Source organism: Haemaphysalis longicornis, unplaced genomic scaffold (assembly GCF_048455015.1).
Source record: "Haemaphysalis longicornis isolate Haplotype H1 unplaced genomic scaffold, Haemaphysalis longicornis Haplotype H1 scaffold_6, whole genome shotgun sequence".
In the NCBI taxonomy this organism is placed as follows: Eukaryota; Metazoa; Arthropoda; class Arachnida; order Ixodida; family Ixodidae; genus Haemaphysalis; species Haemaphysalis longicornis.
Genome location: NW_027526407.1, coordinates 161,676,941 through 161,690,181, shown reverse-complemented (window position 1 = coordinate 161,690,181; position 13,241 = coordinate 161,676,941). Strand labels below are relative to the sequence as shown.

Here is a 13,241-nt window from a genome sequence, read left to right as displayed (position 1 = left end):
GTGGACAACATTTTAAATGTCCTTCTGCCTTGGGGATATGTTGAAGTTGTTCTTTCTTCGATTTTTCTTGTTCCGAGAAATACCGCTGAACACTCAACTACGACTGCACATCTGTAAAGTAGCCATATCTAAGACATGCTTCTGATACATTAGGCAAGGTTTACACTCGCTTAGCTTGCCGTTCTCTCTTTTGCAGTCAACGGAATTACAACAAACATTTGCCGCTTTAGAAACAGCGAAATTTACTTTGAATTAGGCAGATCACTCTCTTTTTGTGGAATGCCGCTAATTTGGGTTAATTTTTCTGAAAAATACAGTATTCTTCGCGTTCTTGACTGAACGAAAACTTCACTTAGTTTCCCTCTGTTTCCCCCCCCCCCAAAAAAAAGAAATGATATGCAACAACTACCACACCACTTGCACCTTGTAGTGCAATTGAACACTTCGTGGGCAGTAATGCAGAAATTTGTACTTTTGCATTTCCGAAAGAAATAATAAAGTGTCCGTCCTGCCCTATTATCTATCAAAGTTAGAAAGAGTGCTAAGGAGACTATATCCTTATCATAGCTCGCTTTAACCATAAAATGTGTTGGCTAAGCAAAAATTATTTGAAGGCCAATGTAAATTTTGATATCCAGTAGTTAACAAATTATATAGAGTAAGCCTTACGTTAGTCTGCGTAATCTCTAAAACATAAGGCTTTTGATGTTGAACACTTCGTGATCCTTTACAAAAGCATCAAGCAGAATGAGCCAATTTTCTAACCTCATGTAGTTATGTTGTGACGAATTCACTTCTCCACCATGTTGACCGGGCATGAGAAAATAGGTTGGCCCCAATTTTGGTCAGTGTTTCTTCTGCGTTTGGCGAATGATAATAAATCGCAGCGTAAAGAGAAGTAACCACTCCCTGCTCGCTCTTCGTATTGCAGAAGGGCAGAAGACCAGCGGCCTAAATATAATTAACATTACCGTGACGGATGCTGAGGCTGGAAAAACGGCGAAGGTGGACGCGTTGGCTGAAGTTACGGAAAGCATTGGGGAAAACCCTCAGCTCGAAATGACCGTCGCTAAACCAAACGGCGCACAACTTCCTTGCGTCCCGGAAGTTCTGCCATGGTAAGTTACCAAGTAAGTCACTTGTACTTGTATGTTTTTTTTCATTCCAGTATAGCTCTCCATCAAACATACCTTACGAAATTGCACTATTTTAAAACAGTGTTCAAGGAAGCCAAATACTGCGAGTGCATATACTACAGCTTTATTCACATGGCCGGAGAAACTTGCATGGGTGCGCGTCCTCGAACATCTGCCGTCACGCTGTCGGTACAAATATAACAAGGTTACTCCAACAAGGATGCGAGAGTTTGTAGTGTTAACTTCTCTCAAAACATAAAAAACCCAGTCCCGGCTTTTTTCTAATTTCACCTCTTGGAGGCACGTTTGGTTGATTGCTTTCAGTTTATGTCTACTGCCCCGGAAATCCGGTCTGAAAGTCCTGTGCTCAATTGCGGCATCCCTTCATCAAGCCGCCTGCAGTATGCAATCATAAAGTAATGATGTATTTTACATTGTTCCAGGCTGCTTCTGCAAAAGACGTGTTTTGCACGGCGGCGTGAAATTGCAAAAGAAAACTTATTGTCTCATTGAAAAACTGCAGTAACCGAGTTTAAAAAAGCGTATTTATTTGCCAACAAATTTAACTATTACATTCGTATGCACAGGCGTTGCGCATTGCACAAAATAAAGAGCCTGCGTATGATTATGTGTGTATTCTAGGCCATGCTGCTTTGATTCTATTTTAGGTTGTTGTACTTTGAGGCGGTTCTTTGAAAAATTCATAGAATAGCATCAAAGATTTCCGCTTACGGAATGTTGTAGGCAAAACTGCCTGCACAAAAAATGCAGACTAGCACAGGTTCGAGCCTAACACCGTTATGGTTCTATTTTCGGATAAGATCAACACTGAAATATACGCCTGTTTCATTAAATACTCAAATTAGTCATTTTAGTCTCAAGGTAGATTTTTATTTACGACTCTATGACTCTTTGCGCAACTAAGCTCTCACAGGAAAAAAAATTGTGTGGTTCCTTACTCTATATTTCTACGTGGAACTCACAAAAACGGTTATAATGAAACATGCAGTAAGACAACGTTCTAAATAAACGTGCCCAACGCAATAGCTTCGTTCACTTAGACAAAAACAAGTCACAAATCTAGGAATACAACATTGAAAAAAAGAGAGGCATATCAGAGAATGATTAGAAAGGGACTTGACCTTTTTAAGAAACTGACAATATATGTCTGAGTAAAATTCTGTATTAAAAGGAGACACCATGCGGTACTTTGAGGTGTTATAACGCAAGGAAAGCAACGGGCACAATTCACACAATTAGCAAAGTTTCATTCTTAGGATCCTATTCTTCTGAGGGACACAGTTTTGTCCGGCAGTGCCCCAAAAATGAACAGCTCATACTTTATTTTGCGGGTGAATAGATAGGTTCAGTCCCGGGGAAGTGAGTAAGAATGCTGTCTCATTTGTAAAGACCAGTTTGAAGGGTTTACTGGGTGATGACACCTGTAGTCGCGGGGCACAGCTGAAACCACTTATATGCTTTCGTTCAGCCCTGGTTGTAGAAGCAAAGGCAAAAATTACCACTTTGGTCCTGCTGCCCAAATTAAGGACATTACCAAAGTGATCAAACAATTTCACATCATCCATGTATAGCTAGCTTTGTAATAGTTCTTCATGGGTGCTGCACCTTTCGGTAGTAATTTCCGTTGTTCGTGATGACCATTCTAACGCCGCAGTGACCTCAACGATCGAAGACCCAGTTTTGTAACGTGGTACAGGATCTAGAAACGCTCGAATGGGAAAATTTATTTTTTGTGTAAGCTCAGTACTTCCCAAAACTTGGAAAAAGTAAAAAAAAATCTTTGCAGTAATTGGAGTTTTAATTACGTGATAACGTAAATATATCCCACTGCTGTACATCGCTAATGACTGGCCCGACAACCTCAATGTTTTTTCTTTGAGCGCAGAGGGTCCAAACATTAAGAAAAAAACAAAGAAAAAGGTTTCGCTACAAAGAAAAAATCAGTGCTCAAAAGTTTTAGTGGAGCTGAGGGGAAAATTCACGACACAGCCTTGTAAGTGTGACCCTTTCTAGCGCCAAGCCGAGCTTTTCAACGGCTGTAGTTTAGTATTGCAAGAAACTTCGCACTTCGGAAAATGGAACGCCTTCACAAACGGTCAGCGAAAAGTAATGAATGTGTGGTGGCAGCTTAAGGTTGTATGAAATATTGACGTGGTATTAAGTCTAATTTGCTGTTTAGTAAGCTGCTTAATCATGTTTAAGACACGCATCAGCATCAAATTGCATATTGAATGGTGACAGTTTCACAGCAAAATGGCCAAAGGTATCGCCAAAGACTTTTTTGTGGTGTTTTATTACTGCTTCCACTTGCAGGTGCTTTCAACAATTTTTAAAGTTCACTCTTTTAAATGCGGAGCATTTCTTAGGCTCTCCTGGTCCTGCGGCGTTGATGGCGGCGTCGTCCACACGCTCACTGCGCATGCGCAACTCTCCTCTTGACACTCACAGCTCCACGATACTAAACTATAAAAAAAGAAATAGTTAGCGGCGCCCAGTTTCGATCCCAAGACCCTCTGGCCGCAACGGGAGGTACGTGGTGCTTTTCCCACACGCTACAAATCCGGGACAGCAGCAAGTGCTACGAACGCGCCTTATGTCCTTGACTTATTCAAACTACGTCACGAAGCTACTGATACAACGAAGGCACGCGAAGCTGAACGTCAACGGAAACGACGAACTGAAAACTTTACAGGGGGATGCTGAATTTCCCGTGGGAAAGCTGTGGCGGGAAGCGCCACGCGCCTAACAGCTCAACCAGCCCCGTCCGCAGCGCGTCTGATGCTGATTGTGGCAGGATGCCCCTAGGGATTGGCCAACCAAAGAATCCATCACGAGATAGGTTCGCATTCAACCACCGTCGTCTTCCCGTAGGGGAACCGCCGAAGAAGAAGAAGAACGAGAAGACAAAGCTGCGAATCAAAAAGATTTACTACCTAATTCGTATCTTATTCTGGAACCTCACCAGAGCCCTCCAAACGTATCCATTGCCGTTTTTTATACTAATATTATTATTCTCCTACTCCTTCTCCTCCTCGTTCTTCCTCCTTCTTGTTCTTCTTCTTTCTTTCTTTATTTATTTATTTTGTTTCAATATTGACTAATTTCCAATCTCGATTCCTCAAACACAAGAAGAAAAAAGCTTCAAAAATTTTCTAACTTTTCCTCGTATCATCCACCTAGGCAGGAATCTCCTTCGAATTAGCGACTGATGTTTGACCGATCCCCTGATTGGGTATGCGCCAATATAGTGAAGGAACAACAACAACAACCACAACAAAGCTGCGAAGAGGAGGGCGTGTACATTGCTCTCAGCCGGTGCACCAATGTCAACAACCTTTACCTCACCAAAGCTGACGGACACTACCGATTCTACCACAGAGACAACATCGAGAAGAACATAATGGACGAGTTTCGGTGCCTCGAGAACCACCGCCTACTCAACGTAACACAACAGCACTTGCGTGCCTTTGCCACCGGTGTGGACCCGGACGCGGAGTTCCCTCTGGCGCTGGTAAAAACCATTTCACTCAACATAACGGCAACACAATGGAACCACACGGAACCGCCACGATGCTTCACAGCCTCCTCAGGGTTCCTCACGGGAATATGGTGTAATTTTTTTTGGAGTTAGCGTTTGGAACGGGGGCACGGTTGGCAAGGTTGGTATAGTTTCAAGCAGAATGTAAATGGCACTGTGTGGCTTTCTGTCAAAAAAATACCACATAGAAGTGCAGGTAACAGGAGCAGGATGCGTAGAGCCGTTTGTCAACTTCGCACAGAAACAGCGTGCTTTGTGCGTGAGTAAAGAAGTGAGTCGTCATCGGCGAGCCAACCGGGATTGATATTCTACCACCTTTGCGGTTATCAGTGCTCACAAATTTCGTAAAACGTAGGACCGTTGTAAGTTGGACCAGTTGGTAGGTGTTCATGACTAGTCAGAACGGGAAAGATGGTACAGACGGAAGAATAACCGCAGGGCAGCCGCAGACTCTCAACTTAAATTTTAAATTTTTGACAACTCGCCCCAAACATTTATACCGACTACAAACAACGCCACACCTGTCAAAGTTGCATATAAAAACAGAAAGATCAGGAAAAAAAGGGTGAACATGACTTATTTGTATTTATTCATCAACTGAACCTTTTTATCAGTAAAAACCACAGACAGATGGCTTACGTACTTTTTGCCCCTCTTGCTGTTGTGAGAGGCTGCAACTATCTCTCGGTGTAACTGCTTACGGAGCTTGATAACAATACACCGGGTGGCAGCCGCATGTGTTCCAGTGTTAGGGCAAATGCGGTCGCAGACTTTTGCCGATGAAGAGCGCATGCTCTGACAATTTACATTCGCACAACTGCCAGTCTGCCCTACGTATGACGCACCACACGAAAGAGGGAAGAGGGAAATGGGGTGGGGCAAAAATCAAGAGCACAGACATGTGGACTGCCAAACCGGCGTCAAGTACGAAGTCCCTCTCTCGTGTGGTGCGTCATACGTAGGGCAGACTGGCAGGTGTGCGAATGTTAGATTGTCAGAGCATGCGCTCTCCCATCGACAAACGTCTGCGACCGCATTTCCCCTCACACTGGAACACATGCGGCTGCCACCAGGTGTATTGTTATCAAGCTCCGTAACCAGTGACACCGAGAGATAGTTGCAGCCTCTCACATCGGCAAGACGGGCAAAAAGTACGTGGGCCAATATCTGTGGTGCTTACTGATAAAAAGGTTCAGTTGAGGGATACATACAAATAAGCCTTGTTCACCCTTTTTTGAACTTTTTGTTTTTGTATGCAACTTTGACAGGTGTGGCGTTGTTTGGCTTGGGTATAAATGTTTGGGGCGGGTAGTCAAGAATTTATTTTGAGAGTCTGCGGCTGCCCTGCGGTTCTTTCCCACCATCCTTCCCACTCTGACTAGTCATGAAGTTTAGTAAAACGGCTACAGCAGCAAGCGTTGCGGGAAGTTCTCCTGGTTGTGCTGCTCGCTGATTCAACAGTCGAACTCAGCCAGCTGGAGACGGGACACAAGAACCTGGAGTGACGGAACAGCGCTAACGCCTTCGTCAATTCTTTTTGTGTCCTGACCACTTCGCGCGGATTTTAAAATGTTCAGCAACAACCAACTAGCCAATCGTACCGTTCCTGTCGTAAAGGCCACTACTCACGTTTTTTATGCCGTGGAAAAGGTGCGTTGTGAAAAGAAGGTGACCAACAAAATTCACCAAGCGGTAAAGCCATCAGTTACAGCAGAATATTTACGTACAAGTGTTGTGATTTGACAATAACCTCAACCAGTGTATTATCAGAAGCATGAATATAGAACATTTGGGGTTTATAAAAATATCCAGGACAGTGTTCACTCAGTGTTATGCGTTATTCTCAGTGATATGAACCTGTGTGGAGGAACCACGGACATTGAAAAAGAAGTGAGCAAGGAGTGGAACGGCCAATGCCCCGTTAAGCCTGGCCTTTACAATGCCCGCCTTGAGTTCGACGTACCTGCCGGCCTCACGACCAAGCTTTACTTCGGAGTAAGTATGGCGTTATAAACCAGCGGTTGGGATAGAAACGACGAAATACTAGCAACAATGTTGTTGTAGGGCTGTTGGGAAAAAATCTCGAATCAACGTCAGCATAATTTAAATGGAAGAGCATTGTCATCACGTCAGGGTGGCCCCACATGACTGTACAGCCACTTAGCTGTGCAGCCGGTAAAACGCTTGTCTATAACAGCGATTTCAACTTCAACCAGCTACATCCGAAAACTGCCGAAACATACTCGTTCCATACATGTCGGAGGCAAAAGCGAAGGGCTAAGACTTCAGAATTCCGCAGTAGTTTTATTCAAATCCCGCTCCGGCGGGGCAGGATAAGGCTGAGAGTACGAACGCTGTGTTATAGACAAGCCTTTTACCGGCTGTACGTCACTGTAAACTTGTCTGTTACCTTGCCCAAGCTTACGCGCGCTTAGAACGCCGAAATCACAACTGTTTCGCGACGTATAATCAGCAATTTCGCTCCCAACTGTGCTTCCGTTTTAACATAACACTGCGAATGGGTAGAAATATACGCTGTCGTTTAAAGTGAAGCTTTGCGTTTTATACTTCATATACTACAGAAAAATAACAGTACACACATCTGTCTGTGACAAACACCGAGTTACAAAATGGCTCCTTAACGGTGCAAGTAGAGTTCAATTTCTTCGATCCCAGTGATATGCGTTGCTGTTTTATAGGTATTAAGACACTTCCGTGCGGAGAACGAGGTTCTATGCATTTTCAAAAGACAATGCGGAAGAATTTCCCCCTCCGTTTAAATCACGGTTGATTTTAACTAAGCGCTTCAGTGTCCCAGCCCTTAATAAAGTACGAAAGTAAATAAACACACTGATCTCTGTTCTATTACATTTATTAAAATTGTGCATCCCAAAATCCGCATTAGCTGCATGACAGTTTCAAAGTACCCAGCTCTCAAAAGAAATAATACAACACACGACAGGTTGAGCTTCTGAAACGAATTGGTGCGTGAAGCAAACAAATGTTTTTTTCTACGGATAATGTTTCCCATTGTGTAAAGAAAAACACAATTTGCGCACACAGTTCTTATTGTGGTGTACTGCACAATCACAAGAAAGAATAAAAATTTTAAAGAGCCAGCTGACAAGAAACTCATGAATGTGCAATGCATGCGAATAAATAGGTGCTCTTGCACTCCACTGACTGCACTATAACTGGAAGAACGAGAATAATACTTAAGGTAGCTGCACACTTGTTGGGCTTCTGATAACTAAGAAAATTTCACCTTTGCATTTTATGGAGAGCATTCATCAATAATGCATCCGAAGCGAAAGCTGTTCAAAAGAGTCGGTTTTGTACCATTGTCTTCTTCAGCAAAAGTTTGGAGTGGGAACAAAACTCTGCCAAATCACAATATTGTGACACTAGCATCATGAAACAAAACAAAAAGTATATCAGTCGTCAAAATGATGACCTCAAACGGCAGGCACGAAGTAGCGTAAAAATACGGGCTGGCATAGTTTCCTATAGACAACAATTGAGTCATGTGAGTGAAATCGTTTAGCCGAACTTGCTTAACAACTGGCGGTAATAAATATACTGTACGCAGTAAAAACTTTACACCTCAGCCTTTGCCCCCACACAATCGAAGTCACCGAGGACAAGACCGGGATAGTTGGCCTCGATTTACGGAGACGGTATTTTAAAGCTATATACAATGAATGAAGCGTTAGAAATAACAATACCAGGAATGCGACAATTTTTATTTATCTTGCCAAATAGCTGCCAAATACTTGGCTTGCTTAGAAAAATGTCTACTCGTTTTTAGCTCTTGCTAGCTTTACCCACCTTTGCATATCTTCCTAAAGTTTTTATGTTTGAAACATGACCAGAAGGCCGCTCAGTGAGTAGTGATAGATTGATCTGAGCGTTTTGCAATATTTGGGAAAAAGTGAAAATTGTGCTTACCAAAAACGGATGAATTTTTCTTTCTTATACCTTTCAGGATGGAAACGTTGTCGTTACTCTGAAGATTGAGGATGGCGAGACACTCTACTCGTGCGAATCTTTTCCCGTAAAATTTAATGTTTAGGTCCGTAGTTGCACATTTCACGGTGCTTGTGATGTAAATAAAAAGATGTAATCATTTTGTTCACTTTTTCAATATATCAAACCATTCGCTGTTATTGGACTGAGAAAAACTAGGCTGAGTTGCCACGATGAAGAATAAAAATGAAAGAGAAATAAACACCCACCTGAACAAGCTTTATGCGAGAAATTACGACAACCCTTCCAGTTTTTATTGCGTTGTTAAAAACTTTACAAACGCTTCTTTTTGTTTTGTTGTATGTAGCTCAGAAAAAATGTGTAAGTTATGCAGGAAGTGCTGCCTCGTGTATTTTTCTGGTGAAGCTTCATTAAATTGTGCTCCATAATTATTTGGTAAGAACACCGACAAAAAGCCGTCAATATTGTTATTAGAACACGCCATATCTCCTAATACGTTTTGTAATGTGGTGCGCCGGTTATGTTTTGGTTATTTCAGAGTAAATACTGCAACGAAAACTGAAGTTTAAAAGAATTAATTAGCAACTTGCGTTTCCACGCAACTTGAATGCTGGAAAGTGTAAAGGCGTTGACCAAGTTAAACAAGCGCCATGTCAAATTCAGCCGTAACAGATAAGTACGTAGCATTCGAAGTGGTGCAACTCTTTTGATTTACACCCGCACACCTGAAGGTCACAAACATTGCCCTTATGGCAATCAGTGTGTCAAATGTGATTTGTACCATCTTCTTTGGTCATGCGTATACTTTCAGAAGCGTTGAGCACCGAAATTATCACGTCACGCCCCATTTCCCTCCTCTGAAATATCAAATAACGTAGACAGCGGTGAGGTTCTACCGAAGCTTGCTAGCTTTTGCAATTCGGAGTGGTCTTGCCCAGGTCGTCTAGCAGGGCGACGACTAGTCCGTCACAATGACTGAAAAACTGTGAAATCTCAAATAGTTTGAAGTGTGAAGTAGAGGGGAAGTGTGAAATGTGAAGTGTGAACTAAAACCGGAAAGTGATTATACTCTAAATATCCCCTTCCCATCCATACCCGAAAGATCCCCTCAGTGGCTTTGGCCTTCCTGTCAAATAAAACTTCAACTCTCGATTTCTTTCCTCATGTAGAAGTGCATAATGATTTGGAGAACAGATCTCAGTGGCCACGTTTAAGATTTTGTGTTTTTTGTTCTGGATAAATTCATTTAAAATTCGTTAACATAGATGGCTGTGGGTATTTTGTCTGTAAATCTGTAAAATATACCACCTGCCGGGTTCAGTGACTCAGATGCTTAAGAAGAAAAAACTCATACTAATATTTCTTAAGTAAAAAACACCATGAACCATCGGCGAGTGATACTAAGATATGGCTGCCACACAATATTAGTAGCAATTGCGCCTTTTTATACCATTTGTACTTTTCATAATATTTACACAAGACAGAAAACATCACCGAACAAACAAGAGTGAAGTGGGCGAAAAGTAAGAAATTATTCCGCCCAGACACGTAGCGGGTGTCACTTAAAATTAAAAAAAAGAGAACGATCTCATCGTAAAGATCTTTTGTCACTGTACCCTTCCGGGAATATCTACTATGCTTCCTCGAATTTCTACTACTTGCGATGTCCTTCGTCGCTCTCTTTCCAACCTACCCACCCAAGCATATTCTTGAGCTATACTTATTGCTGATAGAGGTACGGTTTATTTTCTGTAATTCGTGGCAATCGCACCGCTATGGGTATTCAAAAAATTGGTTTTGTTTTCACTGTATTTTGTGAATGTTGTGCTACCTTAATCTTTGCCATGATTTCCTTTAGTTATATTTTGCTTTTATTTAATTCGATTGGGGACTACTACACGTTGTTATGTTATACATCAACCGCCGCAAATAAAGTGCAACAGACGCCACAATTCCTTTCGGGTGGCCGCTGTAGGTTACCTTCGAATAAAAAAAACAAGTCCCATTTTCTCCGGGGTGTCGGGACGATGATAAAACATCACTAGTTGCCCTCTTCTGATAGATCCACTTCCCATAGTCAGTCGTTTCCCCAGACGTTTGTCATGGTCACAGTGAGCTACAGTTATGGTGTTCGCCAGCTGTGATACCTCAGCAGAACTTATTCAGAATGACGCTGCACTGAAAAGGTTAATTTCGGGATAACAACCCGCTTTGTGCCTTAGGGAGAGTTGTCCTTGTGGTAACTGCGAAGACCATTCACCAATTCAAATTTCCAGAACCATTCCGCAGCAGTAATTTTAACCAAGCTTCAAGAACTAGTGGGGCTTGTAATCTCTTGAAGTTTTGTGTAGACTATTAAAATCTCGACAACCATAATTTGGTGATCATAAACTTGAAATATTTGTTAATCTGCGGCCGTGCCATCTAAATTGCCAAATTCCTGTGCCGAGAATGCAAGTCTGAGCTCACCGAAAGTTTTATTGGAAGAACTAGCAGCATTCACCAAGATGTCAACTGAGCCTTTTCTATCCCCAACATGCTACTGGTCTTTTAATTTGGTCAGCAGCGACAAACAACGGTTTCGGTTTAATACTTCCACACACGCAACGTTACAAAAAATGTGTGCATTCATTTCCCGGCAATTATTATTGCCCTTGCCTGCTTTATTCGCAAAATACCACTGACCTGCGCTCAGAACACTCACCCCTTGGTATTGATGAGCCGGGCAAAAGAAGCCGCAATTGCGATTGTGGATGGGCTCTATGAATTCGAGATGGCACCTTTCATACGCACGGCATCATAAACGTTCGTGTTCTGGATTGAGTTAGGTAGAACTATGACCATTATATTGTCACGCTCGAAACTGTACAGCGCTAGACTAGTCGCGACCAATCCCCAAGCGGGGTATGCGTCAAGGGGTGGAGCAGAAGAGGAAGTAGAGGACGAACCGCACTCGTACTGACCGCAGGATCGGTGGCCGCCTCCTTCAACGCTCTTATTCCTATTCACGGCTTTAATTAAACCCTTTGCACCGTAACAGTTTGTGGTGGAGGTGCTGGGTAACCGTGGCAGGAAGACGGAGCCACTGGAACTTCGCCGAAGCCGCCGAGTCGCCGGTCTCTCCCCGCTGCGTGTACCTCTGACTGGGGCTGCAAAAACAGTCCAAGCCATGCCGATGGCCAACTGGCAGCCGTACAGGGAGCCACGTTCGTTATCTGGGAACGAAGGGGACGACGTCGACGAATGGCTCGTGCACTACGACCGGGTGAGCAAGTTTAACCACTGGGATGCGGCCGCCAAGCGGGCAAACATCGAGGTATTCTTGACGGGCACCGCGCTGACGTGGTTTGAAAACCACGAGGCGAAGCTAACCACTTGGGACCGGCTAGTGGAGGATATTAAGAAGCGCTTTGGGGATTCGTTGGCAAAAAAGAAGCTAGCAGAGCAGACGCTACATCAGCGAGCACAAGTGGCTGGGGAGTCTTGCATGACCTACATCGAAGAAGTATTGAAATTGTGCCGGATTGTGAATCCCGCAATGTCTGAGGAAGACCGAGTTGGCCACATTCTTAAGGGTATCGCTGAAGACGTGTATGCTTTCCTCATCAGTAAGGAGAGCCTGGACACAGTAGACAACGTCATACGACATTGTCAGGCATTCGCAGCCCTGAAGACCCGTCGCATAGCACCAAAGTTTGGTCGCTTGCCAAACGTCACCACTATAGCCAGCGTAGACGACACCCAGGCCATGGACTTGTCATCGACGATAAGGCAAATAGTTCGGGAAGAACTGCGCCGACATGACGAATCGGTGCATCGCATCAACACCACTTGCGACTGCCATCCGCCATGCGATGCCCTGATGCGACGTGTACCGGTCGGCTACTACGCTTCGCGAAATGACGCTCCCCGACGTTCATGGGCCCCTACAGAATTTCATCCGTCCGTGAACACTGCTAGCTTTGACGATCACCGTGTCCACCCTTCCCGGAACTCTGATAACTGCGACAGCCATCGTTACTCATTTGAAGCAGCTGAAACGAATACCTGGTCCTCACCACGCGGTGTGTACTCACGCCGTGATGACGAATATTACGGTGAAGGTCAGCGGGCCTACAGACCTCACACGCAGCCCACTACGTTCATGCAGCCCGACAGGATTCGCCGCCCGCAGCCTGCCTGCTACTGGTGTGGGATTCCGGGCCACATTGCAAGGTTTTGCCGTCGTCGTCGCGAAGAACAAGCACAGAATTCCCGGTATGCTGCTTCAGGACCTAACCACACTGTCGAAAGTCACTGGTCTCAGTTCCCGCTTTCCGCTAACAATTTTCGGACCAGTTCGCAGCGCAATGCTTCTCCGGCCACCTCCGATCGCAGCATAACACCACCCGCTGGACGACAGCGCCGATCCCCATCGCCTGGTCGCCGCGCTGCATCCCCTTCGCCGGGAAACTAGCCGGCGCGACCGATGGAGGTGAGGTCGCCGGACAGCCTTCGATAGATAAACAACCTCTGCCAGTATTTATGATGACAAACAAAGTTCAAGTGCTCGTGGACGG

General features: G+C 44.1%; 1 long non-coding RNA gene across 1 annotated transcript; it reads left to right on the top strand.

Annotated features, from left to right (window-relative positions):
- The first annotated feature begins 940 nt into the window (after nucleotides 1-940).
- Nucleotides 941-8,800, top strand: LOC144142033 (uncharacterized). Its single transcript, XR_013316801.1, has 3 exons — nucleotides 941-1,118; nucleotides 6,543-6,690; nucleotides 8,681-8,800. It is a non-coding gene; the product is annotated as an uncharacterized LOC144142033 (long non-coding RNA).
- Nucleotides 8,801-13,241: the final 4,441 nt, after the last annotated feature.